General features: G+C 42.7%; 1 protein-coding gene across 3 annotated transcripts in view; it reads right to left on the reverse strand.

Annotated features, from left to right (window-relative positions):
* GNG7 (G protein subunit gamma 7) overlaps positions 1–14,653 on the reverse strand; it is a 202,887-nt gene that overhangs the window by 32,228 nt on the left and 156,006 nt on the right. The window contains exon 3 of one of the 3 annotated variants that reach the window (XM_068118206.2): positions 8,831–8,949. The exons of the other annotated variants lie outside the window; for them this stretch is intronic. The gene's annotated coding sequence lies outside the window, so the exon portion shown is untranslated. The remainder of the gene's footprint in view (positions 1–8,830; positions 8,950–14,653) is intronic. 3 annotated transcript variants of the gene reach the window in all.

Raw genomic sequence — 14,653 nt, forward strand, 5'->3', positions numbered from 1 at the left:
GGCCAATATTACAAATACTCATGGGAAGGTGTGAGTGGCCAATATTTCAAATAATCATGGGATGTGTAAGTGGCCAATATTACAAATAATCATGGGAAGGTGTAAGTGGCCAATATTACAAATAATCATTGGGATGGTGTAAGTGGCCAATATTATAAATACTCATGGGAAGGTGCATGTGGCCAATATTACAAATAATCATGGGAAGGTGTAAGTGGCCAATATTACAAATAATCATTGGGATGGTGTAAGTGGCCAATATTACAAATAATCATGGGAAGGTGTAAGTGGCCAATATTACAAATAATCATTGAGATGTGAAAGTGGCCAATATTACAAATATCATTGGTATGTGTAAGTGGCCAATATTACAAATAAGCATCGGGATGTGTAAGTGGCCAATATTACAAATAAGCATCGGGATGTGTAAGTGGCCAATATTACAAATAATTATTGAGATGTGTAAGTGGCCAATATTACAAATAATTATTGAGATGTGTAAGTGGCCAATATTACAAATATCATTGGGATGTGTAAGTGGCCAATATTACAAATATTTATTGGGGTGTGTAAACAGCCAATCTTACAAATACTCAAAGGGTCAGGAAGGGAGGGGAACATTGCACACATGCACAGTGGAAGAAATCACAACGGTACAGGGTACAGAAAAATCGCCCCGAGAGGGCTGATGGTCATCTCTTGAGGTGTACCCTTGCTGATTTGGTGGGACCCCCTGGTAGCCTGTCTGATCCACTGAGAGGCACCCTGATATGAAATAGAAAAAAACGAAAACCAAGTGATCCTGTCGACCATCGAGTAAATGGGCTGTATTGAGTTTAAGAGCAATCGGGTGGTAAATAAGCGACGAGTATGGATCCGAAGTTTGGAGGGTTACTTCCCCCCCTCCCACCCCTTTCCCCCGTCCCTCCCCACCCCGATAGCCCCCACAATCCGAAATCGAAAAATCGAAGCCTGGGCGATTGTGTGAACTACTGTCTTGTATTCATGTCAAGTTTCAGAACAATCAGTTTCAGACATCCAAACATCACGACCCATTTTATAAGTTCATCTCTTCGAGAATCAAAAGGAGATGACCTAAAAATAGTATAGGGTTTCATCAAGAAGGGTCAGAAATTGCTAACTTGTGCCTTTTGTTCAAAAAGCACCAGATTCGTTTTGATAAAATTTTATTGGAATGACCATGACTACCCCGAACAGACCTCAAAAATTGCGTGTGTATAATGTTTTGCTATATAATATAACACTTACACGAACACCCAGTTTGACTATATTGGCGAGAAGATATAAATCCAAAACTACTTTTTGTTGTATCTAAGGCTCTTAATGGAGCTGCCACAATCACACACATGGACATACTGTACTGACAAATACACGAGACACAACCAACACAGGACTGTTAGACGAGACAAACAGCCACTGAGCTTGGTGTAAAAGCCGTCACTTCCTGGAGCATTCTGGGTACCAGAAATGTCACAGCAACTGAAACTATAGCGCTGGGGGGGGGGGGGGGGGGTGGGGATAAAGGGAGGGTCTGGGGGACCTCCCCCAGGAAATTAAAAAAAATTGATCGTCAGAAACGGCATTTCGTGCGTTCTTCGAAGTTTCTGCAGTTCCTTGCGTTCTTCCCTGGTCCAACAGTTCAGCAGATTCGCACCGCCTGCACCCTCATCCTGGATCGAAGGGGGGTGGGGGGAGGGGGGTGCGCACCCCATACACCTCTCCCCCTGGATCCGCCCCTGCCCATGGATGCCAACCGATAGGGATTGTCTACGTACCTACCCCTTTAAATACTGAGCTCAAGCAAGGAAGGAGCACGAACCATTTTTAAAGACATTGGTATTTTAAAGTGATAGAGGGACAGGGTTTGAACCGCCGCAGACCCCCAGACTCAAAACGGACGTGAACATGTTATACTCAATACGACTTATTTTCTCCCATAGTCCTGCGCAAGGATAGCTCTGCTATAAGAGAGCCGTTTGGCTGTCGCCATTTTTCTCAGAGATGACTGAACGGATCTTCGTCAAACATTCAGAGGTTCATCAGTGAGCGCCGGGAAGTGTTTCAGGCAAAAAATAAATAAATAAAGTTTGAAAATTTTGAAAAAAAAGGTTTGGATTTTCAAAAATCGCTCTCTGTTGTGCCTAAGCCTTTGTATCTAAGTAAAAACCACCTTTAGAGGCCATTTTTCCCCGCAAAGCGGGGGTTGGCCTTTTTCGGGCACCGTGGTTGTTGTTGTTTTTGTTGGTCCCCTTTTTGAAGCTGTTTTACGGCCGGATGCCCTTCCTGCCGCCAACCCTGTTTGTCGCCTTTTTACGACACACAGGTGATATCTAAGTGAAAGGTAATATTAAATTATCCCCGATTAGTGTGTGTGTGTGTGTAATATAATCATACTAAAATACGCAATTTGGTGTGTCTGTCTGATGATTTTTTTGAATGCGATACATGCAGTCGTTACTTATCCAATCTCAACCAAACTTGGCAGGATGACTAAGGGGTACACAATGAAGGTTGTAGCGCATTCATTTGCCCCTCCCCTCCCCAAGGGGGTTTTCTCTCCCGAGCGGGTTTCCCCGGCATTGCCGTCAATGGGGTTGCGTGTTGAGGTGTATATCCATGTTATGTTAGCTTTATCGTGGCGTTTTTCCAAGGCCGCTTCTAATAACAAAACGAATGATAATACTAAAAGCATAATATTAATGTTTTTACAAAACAATATTAATACTAATAATTTCCCACTTCCCCAAGGGGTTTTTCCTGCAGTGATAACGTGTATAAATAGCTTTTATTGGTGGTTCTGTGGGAGCAACGGCCTCTACAGGAAGTAAAAATATTGTAAACCACAAACACGTTTGATTAATAATGCTGTTTAACAAAGAACTGAAATAAATTTGGAGAAATCCGGACATTAGTCCATGCTTATCACGTCGACGATCGCTCCTGATCGTAGATCTACTGCAGTCTATATACCCCACAAGGGTAAATAACACGACCCTTCCTGCCGCTTCCGTGGAGTTCTTCAAATCGTTTTCGTAGCGTTTTTGTTTTTCCAAAGCCACTTCTCATTACAAACGTAATAACAACACTTATAATAATAGCATAATATTAATGATATTATGAAACAATATCCCCACTCCTCAAGGGGTTTTGTGGATTGAAATATTTCCCCCTCCCCCACCCCGACATCCTCACTGAAGTAAATGTTACTATCAGGAATTTAGAATTGTGTGGCATGTTCTGATCCTTTCATTCACCTGATATAACATGTTATATTGTCATGCACGTTCTGATCCTTTCAATGACATGATCTAACATGTTATAATATCATGTACGGTCTGATCCTTTCAATGGCCTGATCTAACATGTTATAATGCCATGCATGTTTTGATCCTTTCAATGACCTGATCTAACATGTACTAATGTCATGCATGTTCTGATCCTTTCATTCACCTGATCTAACATGTTATAATATCATGTACGGTCTGGTCCTTTCAATGACCTGATCTAACATCTTATATTGTCACGCAGGGTCTGGTCCTTTCAATGACCTGATCTAACATCTTATATTGTCATGCATAATCTGATCCTTTCAATGACCTGATCTAACATGTTATAATATAATGTACGGTCTGGTCCTTTCAATGACCTGATCTAACATCTTATATTGTCATACATAATCTGATCCTTTCAATGACCTGATCTAACATGTTATAATATCATGTACGGTCTGGTCCTTTCAATGACCTGATCTAACATCTTATATTGTCACGCAGGGTTTGGTCCTTTCAATGACCTGATCTAACATCTTATATTGTCATGCATAATCTGATCCTTTCAATGACCTGATCTAACATGTTATAATGCCATGCATGTTCTGATCCTTTCATTCACCTGATCTAACATGTTATAATGCCATGCATGTTCTGATCCTTTCAATGACCTGATCTAACATGTTATAATATGCATAGTCTGATCCTTTCAATGACCTGATCTAACATGTTATAATGTCATGCATGATCTGATCCAGTGACCTGATCTAACATGTTATACTATCATGCATGTTCTGATCCTTTCAATGGCCTAATCTAACATAAGTAATAATAATAATTGGCAATAATAATAAGGATAACAAGTGAATCCTCTTGGATTGCGCTGAGGTTCGGGCATGGAATTTCTAGGAGGAAGTATAATTTGTATGCAATGAAAGTACATGTAATATGGGATCGAGTAAGATCGAGTAAGCTTCACCAGTGCGCATGCGCGAATTTACGTCACGTCGGCAGCGAGAAGGCGTTCCCCAACACGAACCAATCAGGAACTGCCACGCCCACTTATATGATCTCAGAATTCCTGTGACAGGAATTAGCGTTACACTGGCTGGAAGTCATTCGCTAGAGGCGCTTCCTCAGCGCCAATCACCAGTGCGCGTGCGCGAATTTACGTCACGTCGGCAGCGAGAAGGCGTTCCCCAACACGAACCAATCAGGAACTGCCACGCCCACTTATATGATCTCAGAATTCCTGTGACAGGAATTAGCGTTACACTGGCTGGAAGTCAATCGCTAGAGGCGCTTCCTCAGCGCCAATAACATGACTCCCACCTGCCGCTCTGTCGTGAGCGGGTGTACTAGTAATATTAAATATTAATTTTCCTTCGGTGGTTTAGGGAAGTGATTTAGGCACCCACAAAAAAAAGAGGAAAAAAAAAAAGTCGATTTCTTCAAAATGCCAACAAGATTAATTAGAACATTACCGGGCAATGCCAGGTACTCCTGCTCGTCTATTATATAAAACTTTCTAGAATCTTTTGTGTAACTATGTTAGAAAACGAGCATACAAGCACATGTTAAAGTTCACAAATGCAGAGAAACTCTTCAAGTGATAGTGATGTCAAAAGTCACTGTGAAACCATGAACAACAGAACAATGATTGCTACTACACTTCTTCTTCTACTAGACTAGACTACTACAGTACTACATATTCTTGAAGGATCCCAATTACCCTAACCCTAACTTTTTGACACAAGTCTTTCGCAAACTGGCTGGCTAGTTCTGAGTTCGTTCGACTGAAGGAGGCAGGAACTTGTAATTTCACCAGGGTGCCAGCGATAAGTAATCGCCTACGGATCCTCCAGCTTAAAGTCCTCCAGATGGACGGTGCAAACATTGATGTATTTCGTCTTGCATGCGAAACACCAGAATGACAGTTTATATCTGGGTCGGCCTTCAAACACAGGCTGAACAGCTCAAAAGTGAGTGTGTGTACATCTAGACCATCTTCCAGCCCAAAACCATTAAAAATGAAACCAAAGTTGAATACACAAGGACATAATATAAGAAGGAATTATTTTGTGACAATGGTCTATTTTAAAAGTTTAATATTACAACGGTTTTAATACATCTCTGTTATTTCCTTCTTTGTTGACTTTTGAGTGCTGAGATACCATTTGGGAAATTATTATGTTTCTCAGCTGAATATTGAGAGAAAATCAAAGCCCTCATGCGACTGAGATTGCAGTTGTCAACAATAAGTACTGTAGTTTATGTATTTTTACATTGGCTTACAGGAAAACATTTATTTTTCATAACAATGACATACATTGGCTATAAATACACAAAAATTCCAAGTTTCAGTAACAATTTTGTTGTTAGAAGTTGACAAACGGAAATAACCTGTGTCCCAACTGTCGTATATGAAAGTACAATTAATGCACAAAGTTGAACAATTGCGAGTTTGACTTTGTGCACACTCTATAAGCTCAGACAAGGGAGTGACCTAGATTTATAAAATAAAAAAAAACCACCTTTATAGAGGCCATTTTTCCCCGCAAAGCGGGGGTTGGCCTTTTTCGGGAACCGTGGTTGTTGTTGTTTTTGTTGGTCCCATTTTTGAAGCAATGTTTTACGGCCGGATGCCCTTCCTGACGCCAACCCTTTTTGCCGCCTTTAACGACAAACAGGGAATTACCAGTGAACTGGTACTCAATTTGCCGACCTCGGAAGGATGACAGGCCGAGTCAACCCCCCTGGCGTTAATTCAGCGATCGACCGGGATTCGAACCCAGGATCGTAGGATCCTAAGCCGGCACCCTAGCCGCTAGCCCAACACAACACCAGACCTAGATACAAGGAAATATTGTACAAGGAACTTCGATGCAGGAGGATCAGCCAACAGGCCCTTCCATGCCTGCTCATTTCTGCCAAATGTATATATTCTGCTGAAAAAAAACCTCTTCCACACTTATTAAATGAATATATGTTAATTTACAAGGAGCTTCGACGAAGGAGAGGGCCATTAGGCCATCAAAGCCTGCAATAGTAATGCCAACTTGTGGTTGTTGCTCTACGAAATATTAAATGCAAAATGATGCTCCAAATGCAAACTGCTCCACAAGAACAGAGATTTTTTTTGGCAATTTCCCTGAATACTCCATTCATACCATACACTGTTCTATTGTCAAAAGCATGACCATTCGGTATCTACATAGTGAGTCAAAAGTCCCAAGACACAGTTTTAGCTGCTTATAAAAGATTTATTACATTTACCAGGGTAAGCCATAAGCCCCAGGAGTAATAACAGCAGTAACTAGTGGGGTCACCCGTGGGAATCCCATGGGTATGGAGGTGTATCTTTGCGATCGGTGCAGCAGTTTGTGCGGCACCTGGGACAATAACGTTAGGCGGGAGTCCAAACCTGAAAATGCTGGAGACCAAAGCTGAAATTGGAAAAACAATATAGCCTATTTTACTCCAGGGGGTCCCAGGATTACCCACCCAAAATTTCGTTGCGATCGGTTCAGCCGTTTTTGCGGTACCTGGGAACGGACGGACGGACAGACAGACAGATGGACGGACATTTGGTGAATTATAGTAAGATAACAGTAATACATAACAACAGGAATAACAATAAGATATTACAGAAATACAACAATTACAATACCTCCTTGGACATTGAGGGCATCCGTATGACGTCCACCATTGTCACGGCACAAGATAATGTTTCTCTACGTGCGGTATGAAAACCAATGCCAAATACCATGTGTTATGGTGCAAACTGCTTCCTGAATGTGTTGTTTCAGTTCATCAACAGATGCCATGTGATGTTCTGCAACCTTAGCTTTGAAGAACCCCCACAGAGCATTGTCACAAGTGGTCAGCTCAGGACTGTGCGGTGGCCACAGAAGTGTTGGCAGAGACCTTGTGGAGAAAACCCAAATACAACAGTGGAGAAAAATTGATTGAGGTAATTTTGTTCCACACGTGCATGATGCGGAGGTGCCCCATTCTGGTCCATGTATTTCAAGTTCAGGTGTGAGGTAATTCTCCAACATGTGCAGATATGACTGCTGGTTGACCGACACATCAAAAAAGTAAAGACCAATGAGGTGGTGGGCAGATAACACCACTGAAACCATAACATGTGGTGGATGGTCTTCCACTTCTTCAACATAATGCATATTAGCATCACTCCAAAAGTAAACATTGATGGACTGAATTGAGGTAAACAGCACACCCATCACTAAACATAACCTTTGATATTTTAGGAATTGTATCGAAGTGCTGCAGGTGTCTGTCACAAGCTGTCAAACTGTTTTCATGATCTGCATCTGACAATTCACAAATGACAGTTGGTTTATATGGTTTCATGTGAAGGTTTTTTTTTTTTTGTATACAAGATCGAGGCTCGTGTAAGAGTTAACATTCATGACAAAAAAAAAACCGACACATAAGACGAAATAAAGGGAGCGGGAGACAAGATGGGGAGAGAGGGGGAAGCACACAAGTACAACATTTGAGAGCAGGGACATCGGGAGATCTGTAGGAGGGAGAGGGCTTGGGGGGAGGAGGCATGGGAAGAGGGGTGGTGGGAGAGGTAAAAAAAAACACATGGACACTGCTAGGACTTCCAGGAAATAATTCGGTATTTCAGAAAAGTGGATCTGGGGTGAACTAACAGGGGTAGAAAAGATCAAGGTTTTAGATGGGGGAAGATAAGAGATGGTGGTGAACAGCTGTTTTAAAGACCTGGAGGGATGTGTAGGATTGAAGAGAGTGAGGGAGTTTGTTCCAGAGGTGGGAGAAAAGAGGAATGAAAGTCTTGATTTTGGCAGTTTCACCAGAAGAGGGTTGCAGGCAGATCTTGTGCGACCTGTAGGAGTACTTGGGGGACAGAGCACAGACAGGGCTGGGGGGGAGGCTAGGCCAGAGAGGAGTCGGTAGAAGACAGAAAGACCACCAACCTGCCTGCGGTGAGTGAGTGAAAGGCCCTCACAATCGGCTTCATCGCGGGAGATTCCAATGATTCTGAAAGGATAATTCTGAAAGGATAAAGGATCTGAATTTGTCTTCTTTCATTGTGCGACATAACGATGATTACGAAACACCCAACTCTGCAGAACGTTTCTGTAATGATTTTTTTTGAGATCTGAGAACGGATGTTTTAATGTTTAGAATTCCCAAATCACGAATTTTTAGTCGTCCGCTGCACTTTCTGTCGAATACATTTCCAGTCTGAAATGCCTTTTCCCCCAAAGATGAAGATTTGATTTTGATGGTGCTGCCTTTCCAAAATGCTCCTAGAAGTCTTCTTGCACGTGTTTCATCATCATGTTTGTGTTTTTTTCCTCTCATGGTACCACACCACTGCTACCAGCCTCTCTTCCACTGTAAATTGACCGGTGCCTGCCATCTTGGTTTCATGTATTATTTGTATTACAGTATCTGAAAAAAACAGTATGAATACATGGTATACACAAATCTTGCATAAGCAGCTAAAACTGTCCTGAGACTAACATCCCATTATGACTTACCCTGTAGGTGAGCCGAGCTGTGAATGTCACGATGCACTCCAATTTAATCAACGTATTTGAACTGATGCATCAAAAAGGAAATTGTATTGGATGTGTATTGGATGCACACTCCATTTCGCCTGTTTGGACGACAATAAATAAATGGCATGTAGACAGCATGTTTTTTAAGCGGTGAAGCCGCTTCAATATTTGGCTATGTCCGTCCATCCATCCGTCCATCCGTCCATCAAAAATGAGCAACCACATTTCTAACACACCGTATTTAATGTGAAGGGGTTCTAAAGGGTAATTCTAAAGGGTTTTGTTTGTTTCTAGGCTTTTCCTAATTAATATTAAAAATGACAAACTGAGCCGCTTCCTTCGGACACTGGTGCGATTTTTTAAAGAAACATCAATCGAAGCGGGCTTTCTTTAAGGACAAAGACATTAGCAGATATAAACGTCCTTCTACATAAATTATAAGGAGATAATAGACAATAGAAAAACACATATTATGGTGAATGGAATTTGAATCTGGGTTGGCTGCCTCGTGTACCAAGGGTTCAGATGAAAACATCAATGGACACACCCCAACATATTTACAACAGGGTTGGAACGTTAATTAACTTAAATTCATTAACGTTAATGTGTGAACGTTAATTCACGAAAGTTTGACTTCTTTGCTATAAAGCAAATGCCATACTTTTGTTACATATCCATATCACCTTTGATTAGTCAAGATATATCACTTATTAGTCCCCTACCGGTGTACACCGGAGGGGACTATAGGTTTGCACGCCATCCCTCCGTCAGTCTGTCAGTCTGTCAGTCTGTCCGTCCGTCCGTCCGTCCGTCCGTCAGTTTGTCACACAAAGAACAGTTTTCCGGACTTTGTTTCTAAACGCTTAATGCTAATGATTTCAAACTTGGCGCATGGTTTCCTCATGATAAGATACAGATCAAGTTCGAACTTCACGACGTTTCGATCATTTTTGACAACGTTATGGCACTTTGAACTTTGGGAATTCTGATAATTCTGATGATCCTTAACTCAGTGCCATTTTAAGTTTTAATTTCCTTTAAAAAAGATTTTCTCTGCAACAATTGGACCGATTGAGATCAAATTTTCACCATATGAGGGACTCGGTCTGTAGAATATTTAATGGTAATTATGACGTCACAGGTCACGTGGTTCGGCCGCCATATTGTTTTTCGTGACAACATGAAAAGCCCTTTTTCTCTGCAACAGCTGAACAGATCGAGGCCAAAATTTGCAGGCAAAATCACATACCCATAACGAACAAAAAGTCAGCGAGCATGACGTCATGCGTCACATGGTTTCAGAGCTATGACGTTTTTGAGCATGAACCTTTAAAACCGAGCTCCTCCCTCATTTTTGATCCAATCGAGGGGAAACTTCACAGATATGTTCAGCATGTCAGTCTACTAAAATGTCCTTTTGGAATTTGCGATAGGGCACGTGGTTTGGCAGATATCGTTAATTAAACGAAAATATTTTAAAAAATGGATATCTCTTGAATCGCTCGTACCTCAGACCGTGAGTTGGTAATTATATAATTCACACAGTGCAATACGTGCAGGCCGCTCCACGGAGTGTCCTTGCGGGCTTATCAACGAGGCGAGGCGTGACACCGTGTCTCAGCATACCTCAGATCAAGTTTGAAAACCAGCATCAACCATGCATAAATTTGTATATTCGATCATTTTTGACAAAGTTATGGCACATTGAACTTTGGTAGGGGACATGTATTGCAGCGCAATACTCAGAATGCTTGTTCTGTCTGTTTGTCACTAGCCTACAGGTCACAATTCTAAACCGATCATCATGAAAGCTCATCAAGTTGTCGAGGTCGTCACAATTGAGAAACCTATTGATTTTGAGGTGAAAGGTCATCTGGAGGTGAAATTTCTAAAACCGCCATTTTAAATCCGGTTTCATTGAAAATTGAACAATATTTGCATATTGGGTCACTGAATTTGGAAGTCAACTATTTTTGTGTTCAAAAGGTCAAAAGTCAACTCAAGGTCAAGCTTCTAATATCAATTTTCATCTGAAAAATCATCAATTTTAATCCAATTGACCTAAGCTTTGATTAAGATAGTCAATTTTAAACCCAATGAAATGAAAAATGTGATGTATCCATGGCAACCAATTTTTTGGGAGAGAGGGGGGGGGGGGGGGTTCAAGTATCGTGCTCTGCACGATGACGTCTTGTATTGTTACGTTTGTGAGGCTTCAGTTATTAGAATAAAGGTATAGAGCCTTGTTTGTGTTCATGGAGTTTTAGGACTTTTGAACTCTGTATTAGGGTTATGTGAATAGGGATTTAAGTTGTCCTGTTTGTTTGTGTGCCGCTAGGAGACGGTGTTGTAACCATGAGTAATCTTTTGCATCTCTCGTGTCAAACTGGGTGAGGCTGTCCAACTGAGGAGAGGGTGACATTCAGCTGTCCGAGTGTCTGGCATTTTCTCTCCACTTGACGAAGAAAGATGGCTCCTCCCCGCAGCTGTCATTCAACATGGAGGATGTGGGCTTTCAACATGGGGGCGGGGGGGCATTTAACATGGGGAATGGCCGAGTGAGGAGAGGGCGATCCGACGTTTACTCTCCGCCCGACGAAAAAAAGATGGCCCTTCCCTGCAGCTGCCATTCGACATGGGGAATGTGGGGTTCGGACCACTCCCTGTCCGTGATTGGTTGGGCATTGGGGCTGGTGATTGCCACAGCAGCAGGATTAAGGGAGCAACAGGCTCTCACTTTGGCTCTGGGATCTGGCACGGTGAGACACATCTGGGTGTGAGTGTGGGGCTCAGCACATTTTGCTCTCGGAGCTGGGACATCTATTGTCTACCAGCCATCTCTTAATCTCCCCTGGTTCAATGTGATTGCTTCTTGTATGTGTAGGGGCTTTAGTTTCTTTCAATGTTGGTAAGTGTTGTGATTATTTATTATCGTTTATCTCCATCTAGGATTCCGCTTATGTGCTGTCTAGTCCTATGGAATGATTGCTTTCCACAGGTCTGTGTGCATGTGTGCCTGCCATCTTTCATGTGTCAACCGTGTCAGTTTTATTGAGCATTCTTGTAATCCATCATCCAACAAAAATTAAGCAATACTCTGTATGTATGTTTGGTATGTCTGAACCTTATATAATCGGAAACGGCTTGGCCGATCTCCACCAAATCTTGCCAAATCTCCACCAAATATGTGCTCGAGGTCCAGTCAGGTCATGGGCATGAAATAAATCTTTCCCCACCACACCCCCAATGAAGGTTGCAAGCATCGCCTGCATACGTGGAATAGTGAGAGGGGCGGGTATTATTATTAATTATAATCTTGATAACCAACGTGGTTTAGACCTCATCAGCAGTGCAGAGCACATTCTGATATATTTCATCCATCCCATCAGCATCCCACCATCCCATCAGGTCTGATATATTTACTTATTTACCTATTTATTTACATAAAATGAGGTGGGCGAGGGTGATGGTGATGGTCACATCAATGGTGACGATCATAGCTAAATGTAGTAAAACTTCAGCTTCGTCAGTATGTTCGAGTAGGATAGAATTACCCCTGTATTATGGATCTGTCAGCGGAAAGTTGTCTGTAATATGTGCACCGAGGTGGCAATGACCATCCTTTATAGAGCAGAATAGGGTAAGGTTAAATAGTGTAAAACATCCTGTATAGGCAAGGCCAGTGAAGAACTTGTGGCACAAAGGGACATGGAAAGTGCTTTCCACATTTTAATGGACAATCTAATGGGCCGTTGGCCAGAAGACTGCAGGCCAAGGTGGCAAAGTGAGCTGCGGAAACTTGGAGAGGAGCAGAACATTTTACATGTGCATGAAGGCCATTCCAGAAGAGGTAAAAGCTGTGTTCATGCTTTTGCGTGGCAGAAGACATCTCGGCTTTATCTGCTTTGTGGCTTTTTGAAATAAGGACCGATCGAGACGCGGACGCAATCTCCATCACGTCATCCTCTCCTCTCTCTCACCCTGAGCTGCTCTTCGTCCTGCGCCACGTCAGCCTGCATGACATCATCATCCTGCATGCATACCCAGATCGTGTCTCCACAAGTCCTCACATGTTCTGTTCCGCTTCGTGGTCTGAATCTTGTATTGTCGGCGCCATTAGCGGGGTTATTTCCCTTGTACATAAGATCGTGTTTTGTCCCCTTTCATCCCTATCTGTGTGTCAACCACCCGATCTGTGCCATTATTTATAGTCTCGTCCATCCTTATCCCCATATCCATTCTAATAAACCCTTTACTACAAGAAATATCTTCCAGTCTTCCTGACTTTGCACGCGAGCAACCCCAAAATTTGATTTATTTATTGGGCGATCCTTGGGGGATCAGAATAATTAATTCTGAACGCAGTAAATTTAAACATCATTCCAGTCATTTGTGGAGGTCTTTCGACCTCGGGCACCGTGCATCTGCATTAGCTGGGCCTCTGACGGGACATTACATATACACACACACACATCAGGCTGTCATATTCCAGTGTGTGTGTGTGTGTGTGTGTGTGTGTGTGTGTGTGTGTGTGTGTGTGTGTGTGTGTGTGTGTTGCATTACACCCCCAGCTTGATGCAGCAGCAAGACACAGATCACGTCGTTCCATACAGCTGAAACTACACAAAGTGTGAGCAATTATAGACATCTGCCACACAATCACAGCATCTCCTCGTTGCTGCACACCAGCCAGGAGGTGGGATTATGGTATAGCATAATAATAAAGGCAAAATATGCCCTTCCGACCCGATAAATGCCACACGACATTAAGCATCATGTGCGTTTGCACACTGCTTCGCCTCCACAGAAGACGGCAGGCCACGGCGGATGGCTTTCACGGGCCACACTCCAGTCTGTTTTTAAAAAGGTTGGTTGGTTGGTGACCTGCAGTGACTCCCACCCCTACCCTCCCCCCAACGATTTCATAATACGATCAATTATCATCATAGACTCATTTTGTGTGCAGCCTGTGACTGCTGGTTTGCATAATTCCTGGGAGCGAGGCTGCGTTGCTGATACAGTGCTCCTTGTAGGTTAGGGCATGAATTCGTAATTTTTCAGGGTGCCAGCATAGCTTACTTACTCTTCTCAAAGGACAGCATGGGATCTTTAACGTCCACCGATTAATTCCGGCAGACGGGACGCCCAGTTTAACCTCCAGCCGAGGGACGGCACACACATTGGCGAATCACCCTGCATATGAAACATAGGGATGGCAGCTTATAGCTGGACCGAGATTCGAACCAAGGCTGGACAGTTTGCTAGCGAGTGTGTGCATCTCGAGGCCATCCTGCCAGCCCAAATGATCATCGAGCCTCACTGTATTATTCATCCTTGGCAGTAATAAAAGGCAACCTTAGCAGGCAATGTACTCTGATAGCCAAAAAGGTCTCGTTTTGCTGTGGTAAGTAAATGGGTAGGCATTGAGAACAGGGCAGAGGTGGTATTGCAGACAATGATTGGTTTCCAATGAAAATGTAGGGTGTGCTCTCCCCCTACTACTCCCACCCCTCTTTGTCCTTGTCATATTCCTTGTATTTCTGACTTCCTAGCACCAGCCGTTGCAAGCTGCCAACTCCATTGATCCACTTTTCCACAAGTGCCATTGTTTAAGCAGCATTCTTGGAATTTAATCTTCCGAAAAGTGAAACATGTATACATTGCTGTTCAAATGCAAGTGAAACGAATGGAACAAAGGAAAAATGCTTTTCACTCCAGAGCAAAATTTAAAGTTTCCACTAATGACCCCCTCATCCTTTACAGCCAACAAACAAACCTCCAACAGCTCCCATGCACCGAGAC

Source organism: Myxine glutinosa, chromosome 1 (genome assembly GCF_964187855.1).
Source record: "Myxine glutinosa chromosome 1, kmMyxGlut1.1, whole genome shotgun sequence".
Lineage (NCBI taxonomy): Eukaryota > Metazoa > Chordata > Myxini > Myxiniformes > Myxinidae > Myxine > Myxine glutinosa.